This window comes from Cervus canadensis, chromosome 2 (genome assembly GCF_019320065.1).
Source record: "Cervus canadensis isolate Bull #8, Minnesota chromosome 2, ASM1932006v1, whole genome shotgun sequence".
Taxonomy (NCBI): domain Eukaryota; kingdom Metazoa; phylum Chordata; class Mammalia; order Artiodactyla; family Cervidae; genus Cervus; species Cervus canadensis.
Window position 1 is genome coordinate 9,990,478 of NC_057387.1, and position 13,270 is coordinate 10,003,747.

Here is a 13,270-nt window from a genome sequence, read left to right on the forward strand (position 1 = left end):
CAAATGTGAATCTCATCCAGAAGTACCCTCACAGATACACCCAAAAATGATGTTGGACCAAAGATCTGAGCACTCCCTGCCCCACTCAAGTAGATACATAAAATAAACCACAAACACCTTTATTACATGAATAGTCTTACTCTACTGGTCTTAGTATCCCTGATTTTAAATGACGGGGTAAAGAAGATTATTGCTAAAGGTCCTTCTAATTTTAACTTTCATGTTTTGAAGTATAATTTCAAACCCTTAGGGTGGGAAGAAAGTGTTAGTCGCTCAGTCCTGTCCAGCTCGTTGTGACTCCATGGACTGTAGCCCACCAGGCTCCTCTGTCCATGGAATTCTCTGGGCAAGAACACTGGGGTAGGTAGCCATTCTCTTCTCCAGGGGATCTTTCTGACCCAGGAATTGAACTTGAGTCTCCTGCATTGTAGGCAGATTCTATACCATCTGAGCCACCAGGGATATCCTGGTGGAAGGGTGGAAAGAAACATCATGTTAAAATTCTCCTTAATTAAACATAACCCAGAAATGACTCCTGTGAATCCACAGATCTTAGAGACTAATGATTATTCTCAAATTCTGGCTAATACTCACTATTTACCTGCTTTTAAAAAATATTTACTTATTCTTGGTTGCACTAGGTCTCCATTGCTGCGTGCAGGCTTTCTCCAGTTTCTGCAAGTGGGGGCTGCTCTTCATTGCAGTGCGCTGGCTTTTCACTGCAGTGGCTTCTTTAGGTGGAGAACATAGGCTCTAGATGCATGGGCTTCAGTAGTTGTGGTTCTTAAGTTTAGTTGCTCCATGGCATGTGGGATTGAACCTGTGTCCCTGCATTGGCAGACAGATTCTTATCCACTGTGCCACCAGGGAAGTCCTCTTTTTTAACAACAACAACAAAAACATAAAAGTCTTGACAAAACTTTCAACAGCACAACCACAGAAACTTCTCCTTCTTTCCCCACAGAAACCATCAACACATGATTCCAAAATCTCCCTGGGCAACAAGAACTAGTTCTGGCTTGTTCTCTGTCTTCTCTGAGTGTGGATTAAGTGATACTGTTGTCAGGACAGAAGTCATCTCAGGTGAGTCTCTCATTTAGGTCAATGTAGCAAACTTGCCTGCAAGCCATGAATTCCAAGTTGTTACCTTTACTTGAAATCTGTGCATTTTATAGGTGGGCTGAATATTTCTTTTGAAGTAGGTGTACCTGAAAGTAATAAATACAGTCCTTCCTGGAAGCATGGGTTGGGATGAGAGGACATTTTGAAGCATAGCACATTTGCCTAGTTTGGGGTTAAGGAAAAAGAGAGTGGAAGTTCAGCCCTCAGTGTACATGCTTCTGCTGGAGGAGTTAGATAGAGAAGCATCTTCTCAGATTGGCACATTTTACCTTTACTCCACTTGGAATGCCCTTCCTCCATCTCCTCACTTGATGACTTGGAACAACCTCTGAAATGTCAGCCTCCCGTAGGCAGCTTTTCTTGGCTTCCCTTCCCACCCACTCTCATCTGGATCAGGCGCCCTACCTTTGTCTGCCTGTCGCCCCCCTGTGTGTACGTCTGTCATGGCATTCCCCGTGGCATATTTACTTGTCTTTTATTTCTGTCTCCCCGACACAATGGCTGACACATGAGGCGATAAATTCATTTATACTGAAGTCATTTAATTGTGCACTTTTGATGAATTTGTCATTATCTTGCTCCCTTTGCTATGTCTGGCAACTATTTTATATCAATCACTATGCTAGCAACTAGGAGCATACAGATAAAATATAGGAGGTCCTGGCACTCGTGAAGTGTGTATTCAGGTAGGATAGACTGACAAAGAGGAAAGCAGTAGAAGAAAAGTAAATAAGGTGGCCATGATTTGTGATTACTATGTCACGAAGGGAATAAATAAGAGACAGACAGAGGCTGATGGGTGAAGGCACTCTGGGTAAAATGAGTAACAAGCCTCTCCCAGTTGGTGATGCAGGGGAGAAGTAGGGAGGCAAATACTTCAGGCAGAGGAAATGGCAAGAGGAGGAGCTCAGTTAAATGTGGATGGAGTAGAGTGAGCCAGGCATCCTGGAAAGACATAGGAGTGGGATCACTCAGAGATGTTGCCGATAGTTAAGAGTTCGGAAGGGAGGACTCGGGAGACGAGTGAGGAAGTGCTGCAGATCATCATCCGTGAAGGGGATGGTCTTGGAGTCATGCAAGGGCAGTAAAGACAGAAGAATGTAGGCTTGATATTATATGGTCATGTTTTTGATAATTTAGATGAGAATGATGAAGGAAAGAAAGGAATCAAGGATGTCTCTTACTGAAATAATGGATTGCTGTGTACCGATTTGGGAAGATTTGGAAGAAGGAGAAAGAAACAGCTTCAAGATCCTACTGTACAGCATAGGGAACTATATAAATATCCTGTGATAAACCATAATGGAAAGGAATATGAAAAAAAGAGTGTATATGTATGTATAACTGAATCACTTTGCTGTGTAGCAAAAATTAGCCCGACATTGTAAATCAGCCTATGGTCACCTAATCTATGACAAAGGAGGCAAGAATATACAATGTTGAAAAGACAGTCTCTTCAACAAGTGGTGTTGGAAAAACTGGACAGCTACATATAAAAGAATGAAATTAGAACTGTTTCTCATGGCATGAAGCTAATTTCGCCAGTTCTTAAGATAGTCAAATGCCTTCCTGGTGGTTCAGTGGTAAAAAATCTGCTTACAATGCAGGAGATGCAGAAGACATGGGTTCGATCCCTGGGTTGGGAAGATCCCCAGGAGGAGGATATGGCAACCCACTCCAGTATTCTTGCCAGAAAAATCCCAGGGACAGAGGAGCCTGGTGGGCTACAGTCCATGGGGTCACAAAGAGTCAGACACAACTGAAGCGACTAAGCACACAAGATACTCAACTGGAACTGGCAATATTTGATAGAAACCTGGAAGGTCACTGCTCTTTGGCTTTTTAACTCCTTTTTTGGCAGGGACAGATTCCTCTTCATCTATGCTTTTTCTTTTCTGAAATTAGTTTGTGTGGTAGTTAATAGTTTTTTGATGAGATTCAAAGTTCTGTAAGGGTCATTGCCCCTCAATCATGCTGCAGGGGTGAAGGCTGGCCAGGACACCTGGCTATGTGTGGTGGGAAGAGCTGATTATCATAGTTTCTAGACGGGGCTTCTTAAAGGCTTGGAAGGAGACGGGTGTATGAGAAAGAGAAAGCATTTGTGCAGGAGAAGAGAAAAATGGAAATGATAAAAAGGAACGATTTCAGTTTTGCCACGTGCTGCACAATCCTTAGCACTCGTATCTGCCTTCCACAGAACATCTAATAAAATTTGTGCCACTTGTCAAAGCTGACACTGCTGCTTCCTGGGCCCAGTGTGAAGTCACCGCAGAGGCTACCCAAGGGGTAGCCCGTGCACATTTGGGTTACATTAATTTTTTATTGTGAGATAAATTATTCATAGTCAAGGATGTATATAGAATATATGAACAGTTTAAAATGTATAATTACAATCATAAAATAAGCACTCAAGTTCCAACCAGCCAACTTAAAAAGAGAACATTGCCAGTTCCTCTGAAGACACTTGGGTGAACCTCCTCAACCATGAGAGATGAGTCGCTCAGTCATTTTCGACTTTTGCGGCCCCGTAGACTAGCCTGCCAAGCTCCTCTGTCCATGGGATCCTCCAGGCAAGAATATTGAAGTGGGTCACCACTCCTTCTCCAGGTGATCTTCCTGACCCAAGAATCGATCTTGGGTCCCCTGCACTGCATACAGATACTTTACTGACTGAGCTGTGAGGGAAGCCTCAATGGTATCCCTCCTACTTCCAGAGGTAACAAATCACCCCCTTAGTTTTCTTTATTGCTAAATAATAGTATGTTGTTGTTGTTCAGTCGCTAAGTTGTGTCCAACTCTTTGTGACCTTTTAGACTGCACACACCAGGCTCCCCTGTCTCACTGTTACTCAAAGTTTGCTCAAATTCATATCCCTTGAGCCAGTGACGCCATCCAACCATCTTATCCTCTGTCGTCCCCCAGCTTCATTTATTTTTAAACTATGTGGAAACATATTTTTAAACTGTATGCTTTGGTTCTGTCATCATTGTACTTTTTGAGATTCATCCATGTCCTTAGAGGTACAACAGTTTATGTCCATAGATGGGTTGTGCTCCACGATATGGAAATACCACAATTTATTAATATACCCTGCCTTTGACAACATGTGATTTGTTTCCAGGTTTTTCTGTTATAACCAGTGCTGCTAGAATATTCTTGTATCTCATGGTGCAAGAGTTTTCAGATCATATACTTAGGAATAAGATTGCAGAGTCATAGGCTATATCCCTAGTCAGTCTCATCAGGGTATACTTTTTTGCTTTCCAAAGTGATTCTTATCAATTTTATGTTGTCTTTTCAACAAAAACAATAAGGATTATATCCAATATGAATAATAACAGAGATTTTGCAAACCTGGAGGCAATGTTATTAGTTGGTCCTCCCTGTAGAGATAGCCACGGTGCAGGAAATGGGTAGACACTCGGGCCGGTGAAATGTTGGTGGTACATGTTCCTTTGTTTCATTTCGTTCTTCCCTAACCTTCATTCTCAGACAGGAATATCTTTTAACATGTGGATGTAGTTAGGGGTCTCCTAGGAGGCTGAGAATGTCAGAAAACAGGAGATTCAAAGTTTGAGGCAGAAAAAGAAGGGGACATTGCCCTGCACACATATTTGAGGATCTGGAATGTCCAACAAACAGTGAAGGGGTAGAGGTTGCTGTGCAAACATTTTTGTCAGAAATTTTGGCCCCAGAGTTGAAATGCTTTTTGCAGCTAGGAATTCCCATGGTCACTGTTGGATGCATTAGTGAGAACTGCAAGTTTTTCTAACCTTTCATCCCCAAAGGATATGGAAATGCGAGTATCATCCTGCCTGAAATTCTGGTACCCTGACACTAAGGCCACTTTGTCCTGTGTTTCCTGAAGTAAGAGTACCTGGTACCCACACACCTTCCTCTCTGCATCCTCTTCCCTTCTAGGGGATTAGCCATTAGCCAATCACATTAGAAAAACAACCTTGAATCCTCTCAAGATCCCTGAAAATTAGATATTATCCCAACTTTAGAGATGAGAAAACTGAGGCTCAGAGAGGTGAGTAACTCACCCAAAATTAGGTCACTCCTAAGTGGTAGACTAGAAAGCTGAAGCCACACCTGTTTCACTGCATCTGTGTTTTTCCTCCCTGTTTTTTCCTGTTCTTCTGTTCTCTGTCTTGTCCTTTATAACCACATGGTCCTGAACAAGTGTCTTCTGCTGTCCGAGCTTTAGATTGAAAATTAGCAATTCACATAGGTTTAATGAACATTTATTAAAAAATGAAAATCACCCTATGGACATCTCACATTCTAGTGAGAGCAATGTTCTGAGCTGGCAAAAGATCTTTCTCCCTCTATCTTACTAGTGGTCTTGTTGCTACTATTTTTACAAAGTGAAAGTGAAAGTGAAGTCACTCAGTCATGTCCGACTCTTCGGGACCCCATGGACTGTAGCCTACCACGCTCCTCCGTCTATGGGATTTTCTGGGCAAGAGTACTGGAGTGGGTTGCCATTACCTTCTCCGGGGGATCTTCCCGACCCAGGGATTGAACCTGGGTCTCCTGCGCTGTAGGCAGGCGCTTTACCGTCTGAGCCACAAGTGTCTTCTAAATCTACGCTTACAGCCTGTGGCTAAACATGTGAGTGTAGCCTGTTCCTCAGCTGGTGTGTGCCTACAGTTGGGTAGGTCTTGACTATAAAACTTGCTCCAGTGTGTTCTTGGTTGTCTGTTATTTTGATTTCATCCTATTTTGCTAACCAAGAGCATGTTTCCTCTCATAAAAGTGAGTTTTTTGTGGGGGCCTTTTTCAGATCTGCTGTTACAAACTCACACACACACCTTAGCGCTGGTATCTGTCTCAGGAAAGCAGTCAGGCTTGGCAGCACAACGGGTATGCCCATCAGTACCCACGGGAAACTGCTATTGCAGCCTCCCAGGTTCATTACTTCTCCATTGACACCTCACCCTGCTAACAGGGGGTCAGAAGCAGAGACAGGAGGTGTAATTCAAATGTGGGAAAGATTCAAATCAGCCTCTATCGTGGTGTGGCTCGGGGAAACCCAGTCCCTACCACCTAGGAGGCTAACTGATTCAGACCTTTCTCCTCTGGGACAGCCACCTTGCTGCCTTGCGTGCTGGTCCACCTCACCTGTTTCTCTCTTACTCCCCTGGTTGGAAAGAAAGATGCTGGTTCTCCAGGGTAGCCCTCATCTCCTAGGAATGTGAAGACCATGATCTGAGGAGCTGTTCTCTATGACCCCAGCCTGTGTGCATATGTGTATGTGTGCGCTTAGCTGTGTTCACCTCTTTGCAGCCCCATGGACTATAGCCTGCTAGGCTCCTCTGTCCATGAAATTTTCCAGGCAGGAATACTGGAATGGGTTTCCACTTCCTACTCCAGGGGATCTTCCTGACCCAGGGATCGAACCTGCATCTCTTGGGTCCCCTGCATTGGCAGGTAGATTCTTTACCACTGCATCATCTGGGAAGCCCCCTTTATGACCCTAAATACTCCCAAAAACAATTAATTGAGATTAAAAGAAGTTCTAAACTCTTCTAATAATGATCATGCACGTGAAGAACAATATTAGGGATCTCAGGTTCTGATTCCTTTTTGCAGTTGGTTGCCCTGTAATCCTGTGTCCTCTACTTGAAAACTGGGTAGAGAATCTCAAAAAATCATCAAGATTACTGAGAATAGCAATGGATGAGAGACTAGAAGTTTTTCATAGTCTAGAACAGTAGCTGGCAAACTTTTTCTGTAAGTCAGATAATAACTATTTCAAGTTTTATGGTCCCTTCTGTCTCTGTGGAATATGAAACTCTGTGGATTTACAATCTTTAAATGTACAAACACCATTCTTGGCTCGGTAGCCTTACAAAAATGGACCACAGGCTGGATTTGGCCTGTAGTTTGCTAACTGCAGTCCTATAAGCTCATCTGCAATTTTAGAGCAGCTGGATATTAGAGAAAAACCCTCTAGAGACTTAATATGGTATATTTTGAAAGGAAGCAATGAGCAGAAATATCAGGCTCAAGCATGAGTAATTAGAAAATAATCTGGAGAACAAAATGGACAAAGGAGAGTAAAGGTAAGGAAGAACAGAGATTGTGAGGCAATTATTTAAAGGAATTAGGGATGTGGAAAAGAGGCAAGGACAGGGGATGAGGATTGAATGGAGTATCTTGAACAAAGTAGAGAGTCTGGGAAAATGGTGTAAATGAGGCAGATTTTCTCCTAAGCATGTATGTATGCCTGCATGTTCAGTCACTTCAGTCGTGTCTGACTCTTTGTGACCGTACAGACTGAGGCCTCCCAGGCTCCTCTGTTCATGGGGTTCTCCAGGCAAGAATATCGGTGTCGGTTGCCATGTCCTTCTCCAGGGCATCTTCTCAACCCAGGGATCAAACCTGCGTCTCCTGCATCTCCTACGTTGTGGGTGGATTCTTTACTGCTGGGCCCCCGGGGAAGCCCCTCCTAGACATAGTTACTGGCAAATACACACAAGTCCTGCTGTGTGGCAGACTGGATTTTCATAGGGATAAGACGAGGAATTTACTCCCGTCTGTGGCTTATCACTACATGCAGGCGTGCTCAGTCACTTCAGCCATGTCTGACTATTTGTGACCCTGTGGTCTGTAGCTCACCAGACTCCTCTGTCCTTGGGATTCTCCAGGCAAGGATATTGGGTGGGTTGCCATTTCCTCCTCCAAGGGATCTTCTCGAGCCAGGGATTGAACCTGCATCCCCTGCATCTCCTGCATTTCAGGCAGATTCTTTCCAGTGAGCCACCAGGGAAGCCTGGCTTATCACTTCGGTCCTCTTTTAACCGTATGTGTCAGGTCACAGGTCTTCACTTGCTTTCCTGCCACCATCCAACACTGTTAGTTTAGTGCTTGTTCAATCAGCTTTCATGATTGAAAAATAAAAAGGAGGGAAAGAGTGCATTACTTCCCTAAGCTGTAGGTTGGCAAGGGTGACTGGGAAGAATGCAATATTGTGGAACATTTTCTGTGGATTGAGAAGTAAGTGCAATAACATCAATCATGGCACTTTAACCAAAATACAAACATGTTTTCTCACAGATAATTGACCACAAGAGGAAACTCAAGATGGACAAAGAGGACAATCGGAATATTAATGAAGAGGTAATACATGTCAAAGAGAAAATAAGAAAATGGATTTCAACTGTATGACTAGGTTGAAAAGCAGGTAAACAGGCCAGTTTCTGCTGGGAGATAATTTGAAAGGCTGAGACCTTTTAATACCCAAGAAATATTGAACATCACAATATTTGCACAATATATTGAACATCTCAAACAGGCCCATTTTCTCAGAATGATGGAAGAGCCCTGAACTAGGAATCAGAACGTCGTGGGTTTAGCTTTTAGTCTGCTCAGTAATTTGAAATCCGTGTAATCTGTGTGATTGAGATTTTCCAAGTCTCATTTCCTCATCAGTAAAATGGAGATGGTATGTTTTTCTTTTTCCATACTGTTATTTTGATTTATACATGCATATTAAATGGCTTTGTAAAGCATTTGGAACTATGATAATGATGGAGATTTTATTAGTTTTAGTATTCTATTATTATTTATTACTATTTTATTAATGAGTTGGCTTCACTAATAGAGCAGGCTGGGTATTATGATTAGGGGCTTCCAAAAGACTAGCCACCTGTCAAATTTTGCATAAATTGAACTGTAATAGTATGATTAAATCATTTCACGAGGTCCAAAGTTTCTATAGTCCTTAGGTTATGAAAATAAGAAATATTAAAAAATACAATTACATTAAAGATGAAATTTAATTCAATTGTGTCCCTCTCAGCACTTGATTAGCCGGCCATCCTAGCAATATCTTGAGAGAATGGAGCCGAAGAGAGAATTGCCGAAGAGCTTTAGGTCATCACAAAAGTACTGAATGAATGCCTGTCTGAACATTAGAGGTGGGCAAGGCATTAAGGAAGAGAGGGGTGGTCTTTTGCAATTGTCTTCACAATTTTGACTCAGGATAGTTTGTTCTGCCCATATCTAGGGGTCTTGAGAGAGGGCAGCCTGTGATCTTTTTTCCTTTGAATTCCTTCCCAGTGCCCTCTCTTCCCCTAAGCAAGTATTCTCAATACAGGATCCTGGCTAACCCTCCTAGAGTTCTCACGGCATAGATAGCTAATGTCCCACAGAGAATGCATACTTCCCTTCCAGGAGCCTTGTATCTTATGACCTGTATTCTAGGAGTCTTCCAGGAGACTTGCCAAGCTGCCTGTGTCTAGGCGGGGCTGGGTGCCAACGGCAGGTTGTATGGATGTGATGTATGTCACGTACAGGCTGAGCTAGTTAAGAAGTAAGTGCTTTCTCCACTCTCTTGTTTTCTTGTCTGCTTACTGAAAATTGATACCAGTGGTAATACTGGAAATCAAGTCTTGAGGAGGGAACTGCCACTAACATGGAAGGAAACTGGGCATCTGAGTCACTGCTTGAAGGAGAGCTGCCCTATCAGGAGCACCTACATCATACTGGAATGTGAGCAAATAATCCACTGGGACTTTTGGGTTTTCTGGTATCACCTGGATTAATACAGCTGTTGATATAGTAAACCTTCCCAGACTATTCCTTTCTCAATTGCGAACGGCTAGCCTTTTCTCTTGATATTTAGCCCTTTCCCTTTCTTCCCTAGGTCCTTTCTACCCTTCCTGCTGAAAGTTTGTTGCTGAGCCGTGAAAGACACTGGGATTCTTGGCCTCCAGAGGAGAGGAATTCAATCCGGAGCCAGTGGCAAGGCTTGATCACTCAGAGCTTTTGTGTGATAAAGTTTTGTTAAAGTATGGAAGAGATAGACAAAGCTTCTGACATAGACACCAGAAGCGGGCAGGAAGAGTGCCCGCCTGCTAGCCTTTAGCAGTATGTCATATACCTATCAGCAAGCTGCTAATTAGAGAAAGGAGCTGTCTCAAAACTCAGAGTGGCAGCAGGCCCCTCACCCACAACATGCATTTTGAGATAACATTGGCCCAAGGTGAGTCATCCCCGGCCATAAAACGATTGACATGAATCTTGAAGAAAGGCAGGTTTTCAAGTAAGTATATAGTTTCATTAAGAAGCAGAGTAGGAGAACAGTGTATGAGTAACACATACTGGTTTGTTGAGCCCTTATCAGTCCTGAGTCTTAAGTGGAACCGACTTGAAGAAAGACGGAGTTTAGGGTAACTACATAGTTTATTAACATAGCTTAAGAAAATATTTTCATAAGAGAAACGTATTGGTTAGCTCAAGGTTTGAGAAAAGTCAAGTTCAGGTGGAACCAGGTGTCGTCATGGCAACCCAGAATTTTAAAAGAAACCTTTTAATTTTGTATAGAGAAGGAAAAAAATCTGACACTTGTAGTTTGTTTTCTCCTGCCACTTAAGGGAGAGATAAACAGTGTCTGATGCTTGCAGCCTATTTCCTTCATTTGGAGACCCCAGGCCTTCTTGCCTGATACCCTCTCACTGCCATCATCTTCAGATGAATAATGACATTAGCAAAGGCCAAGAACAGAACAGTGGTTATTTTATTCATGCGTACATTCATTGATTCATTTGTTTGTTTTTTCTCTGCCTGACTCAAATGCATGGTAGTAGCCCAGATGTTGGATGGGAGCCAAGAACAGATGTTTGCAGGCTATTACCCTAAACTCTTGTATTGGATATAAAAAAGGCATAAACAGTAAAGACCATAAGTTTCGATGGCATGACTTTAAATTGGGAGTCTAGAGGAAGTGTGCTTTCTCGCCAGTTTATATCCATGGGATTTGTTTCATTTTTATTTCTTACTTCTCATGTGGCAGAGTGCACTTGAGATGTAAGATTCACCACTGGTGCACCCTGTGGTCACTATTGGGTTTATAAAGCCAGCATAGGGAGATCAGAGAGTTGTTTAAAACCTGAAGCCATGTTGTGAGCCTGGAACCAAGTTTAAATACTTGGATATAAGAGAAACTGAGAGCCCATGTGTTGAAGGAGGATAAAGTTACACATGCAGAGCAAGTAAACAAAAACCTAGAAAACAGACACAAAAAAGGAGGTTACAAAATCACACTGAACTCGTGTCTGAGAGCTCATAATTTTCCCACTTATACAGATTGTGCTCACAGGTACACTTGCAATTTGATCAAGTACAATCTATACTTCAAACAGTTGTCCTAACCTGTTATTTTAGTAATGATGTTGGGTATAACTGTGGTTTCTAAACAAGAAAATTATTCCACAGTCACTTAGGGATTAAGTGGCTTAACTGGAATGAAACCATGATTGCAGGGCTCACTTTATAGTTTCTATCACCAGTTTATACGGCCAGTATAGAATCTCACTGGCCTTGAATAATCCTTTAACTTTCCAAGAGCCAAATACCTGGCTTTGGAGGAAGAGATTCTTCTTATGTGCTGGAGTTTGGACCAGGCTCTGTTGTTTGAATCCAGACTCTGCCACTCACTATCTCTATGACTGTAAGTGAGTTACAGAAACCTCTCTTTGCCTCATTTCACTCATTAGTAAAATGAGGATAATCATATGACCTACCACTGGTTGTCAGAGGGATTAAATGGACCAAGAGGAGTAAATCATTAGAACAGTGTCTGCTAAATAAGCATCAGTTTTTGCTATTGTTTTGCTGTTGTGGGTTAAGTGTATTTCCTCCTGTTTGAGCTTTTATTGGACTGGAATGCAGCTAATTCTGCCTGCAGATGTGAAGGTCCTGACTCAGGTTCTTTCAACCTTATTTGGAGGATCCTTACAACACTAGTGTCCTTTCCCTTCCAAGTCAGAGCTCATTCCAATCTTCTCTTTTTCTTTTTCTGATTGTGCTGGGTCTTTGTTGTGTGCATGCCTTCCCTAGTTGTGGTGTGCAGGCTTTTCATCGTGGTGGCTTCTCTTGCTGCGAAGCACAGGTTCTAGGCACACGTGCTTCAGGAGTTGCAGCATGCGGGCTCAGTAATTGGGGCTCTCTGGCTCCAGGGTGCACCTTCTCTCTAGAGCTGTCGCTTTCTCCCTTCATCTTTTCCCCACTGATTCTCTCTGTCGTCCTTGTGGTCGTGTCCTCTTCCCTGGCAATTCTACCCATGGCAGCCCTGTCTTTCAGATCTGGCTCAAGAGTTCTAGTGATGAAGGGTCTTCTTTTATATTGGTATATGGGTACTAAATTTGGAGGAGGACTTGGCAACCTACTCCAGTATTCTTGCCTGGAGAATCCCAATGGACAGAGGAGCCTGGTGGGCTACAGTCCATGGGGTCACAAACAGTTGGACATGACTAAGCAACTAAGCACAGGATATGGGTACTAACTACCTAACGTTTTACAATGCTAGCTTCATGGCAGGAGAGGACACTTTAGTTCAGGATTAAAAGATTGGCCAATAGCTGTGATAATGACGCAGGTGATCAGAAAGACAGACAGAGATGGCAGATCAAGATGCTCCAGAATCCTTGTGCAAGACAAATCATGTGTATCCTGTCTGCTCAACTAAAACCTGTAACCAGTTAACCAAATTGCATGTCTAATAGATCACATATAACTAGACACCAAAAGGAAATATTTCAAATGTCTTTTGCACACAGGACTCTGGCTCACGTCTTTTGGTGACAGGTTGTCTAAGGACAAAAATAACTCAAATGAATCCTAAATTTCACTCAGAGTTTTTATTGTTGATGTTGTAATTCTGAAATTATCGTATGTGTGTTGTAGAATAAAGGGAATAAGCAGGGAATTCCCTGGCAGTCCAGTAGTTAGGACTGTGTACTTTCACTGACGAGAGCCTGGTTTGATCCCATCCCTGGTTGGAGAACTAAAATCCTGCAAGCTGTGTGGTATGGCCAAAAAAAAAGCAAATAAACAAAGCTGTTGATGATAGGATCCAAGTTTTTCAGTGTCTGAGAAAAGACAAAATATAGAAACAAAGAAGGTAATGGAGAAAACCCTATAATATCTAACCTAAGTTGGAAATATCAATAAGAGCACAAGGTTATATATGATTTATACATAGTCTATATAAAATATAGCATGTGTTATATACAATATAATCTGTGTGAAATTAAAAGATGCTTGCTCCTTGGAAGAAAAGCTATGACAAACCTAGACAGCGTATGAAAAAGCAAAGACATCACTTTGATGCTTTTGAAATGTGGTGCTGAATAAG

At 42.4% G+C, this 13,270-nt stretch overlaps 1 long non-coding RNA gene across 1 annotated transcript; it reads left to right on the forward strand.

The window, feature by feature from the left end:
• The first annotated feature begins 975 nt into the window (after positions 1–975).
• Positions 976–10,588, forward strand: LOC122427007. Its single transcript, XR_006265340.1, has 4 exons — positions 976–1,083; positions 8,188–8,250; positions 9,503–9,624; positions 9,779–10,588. It is a non-coding gene; the product is annotated as an uncharacterized LOC122427007 (long non-coding RNA).
• Positions 10,589–13,270: the final 2,682 nt, after the last annotated feature.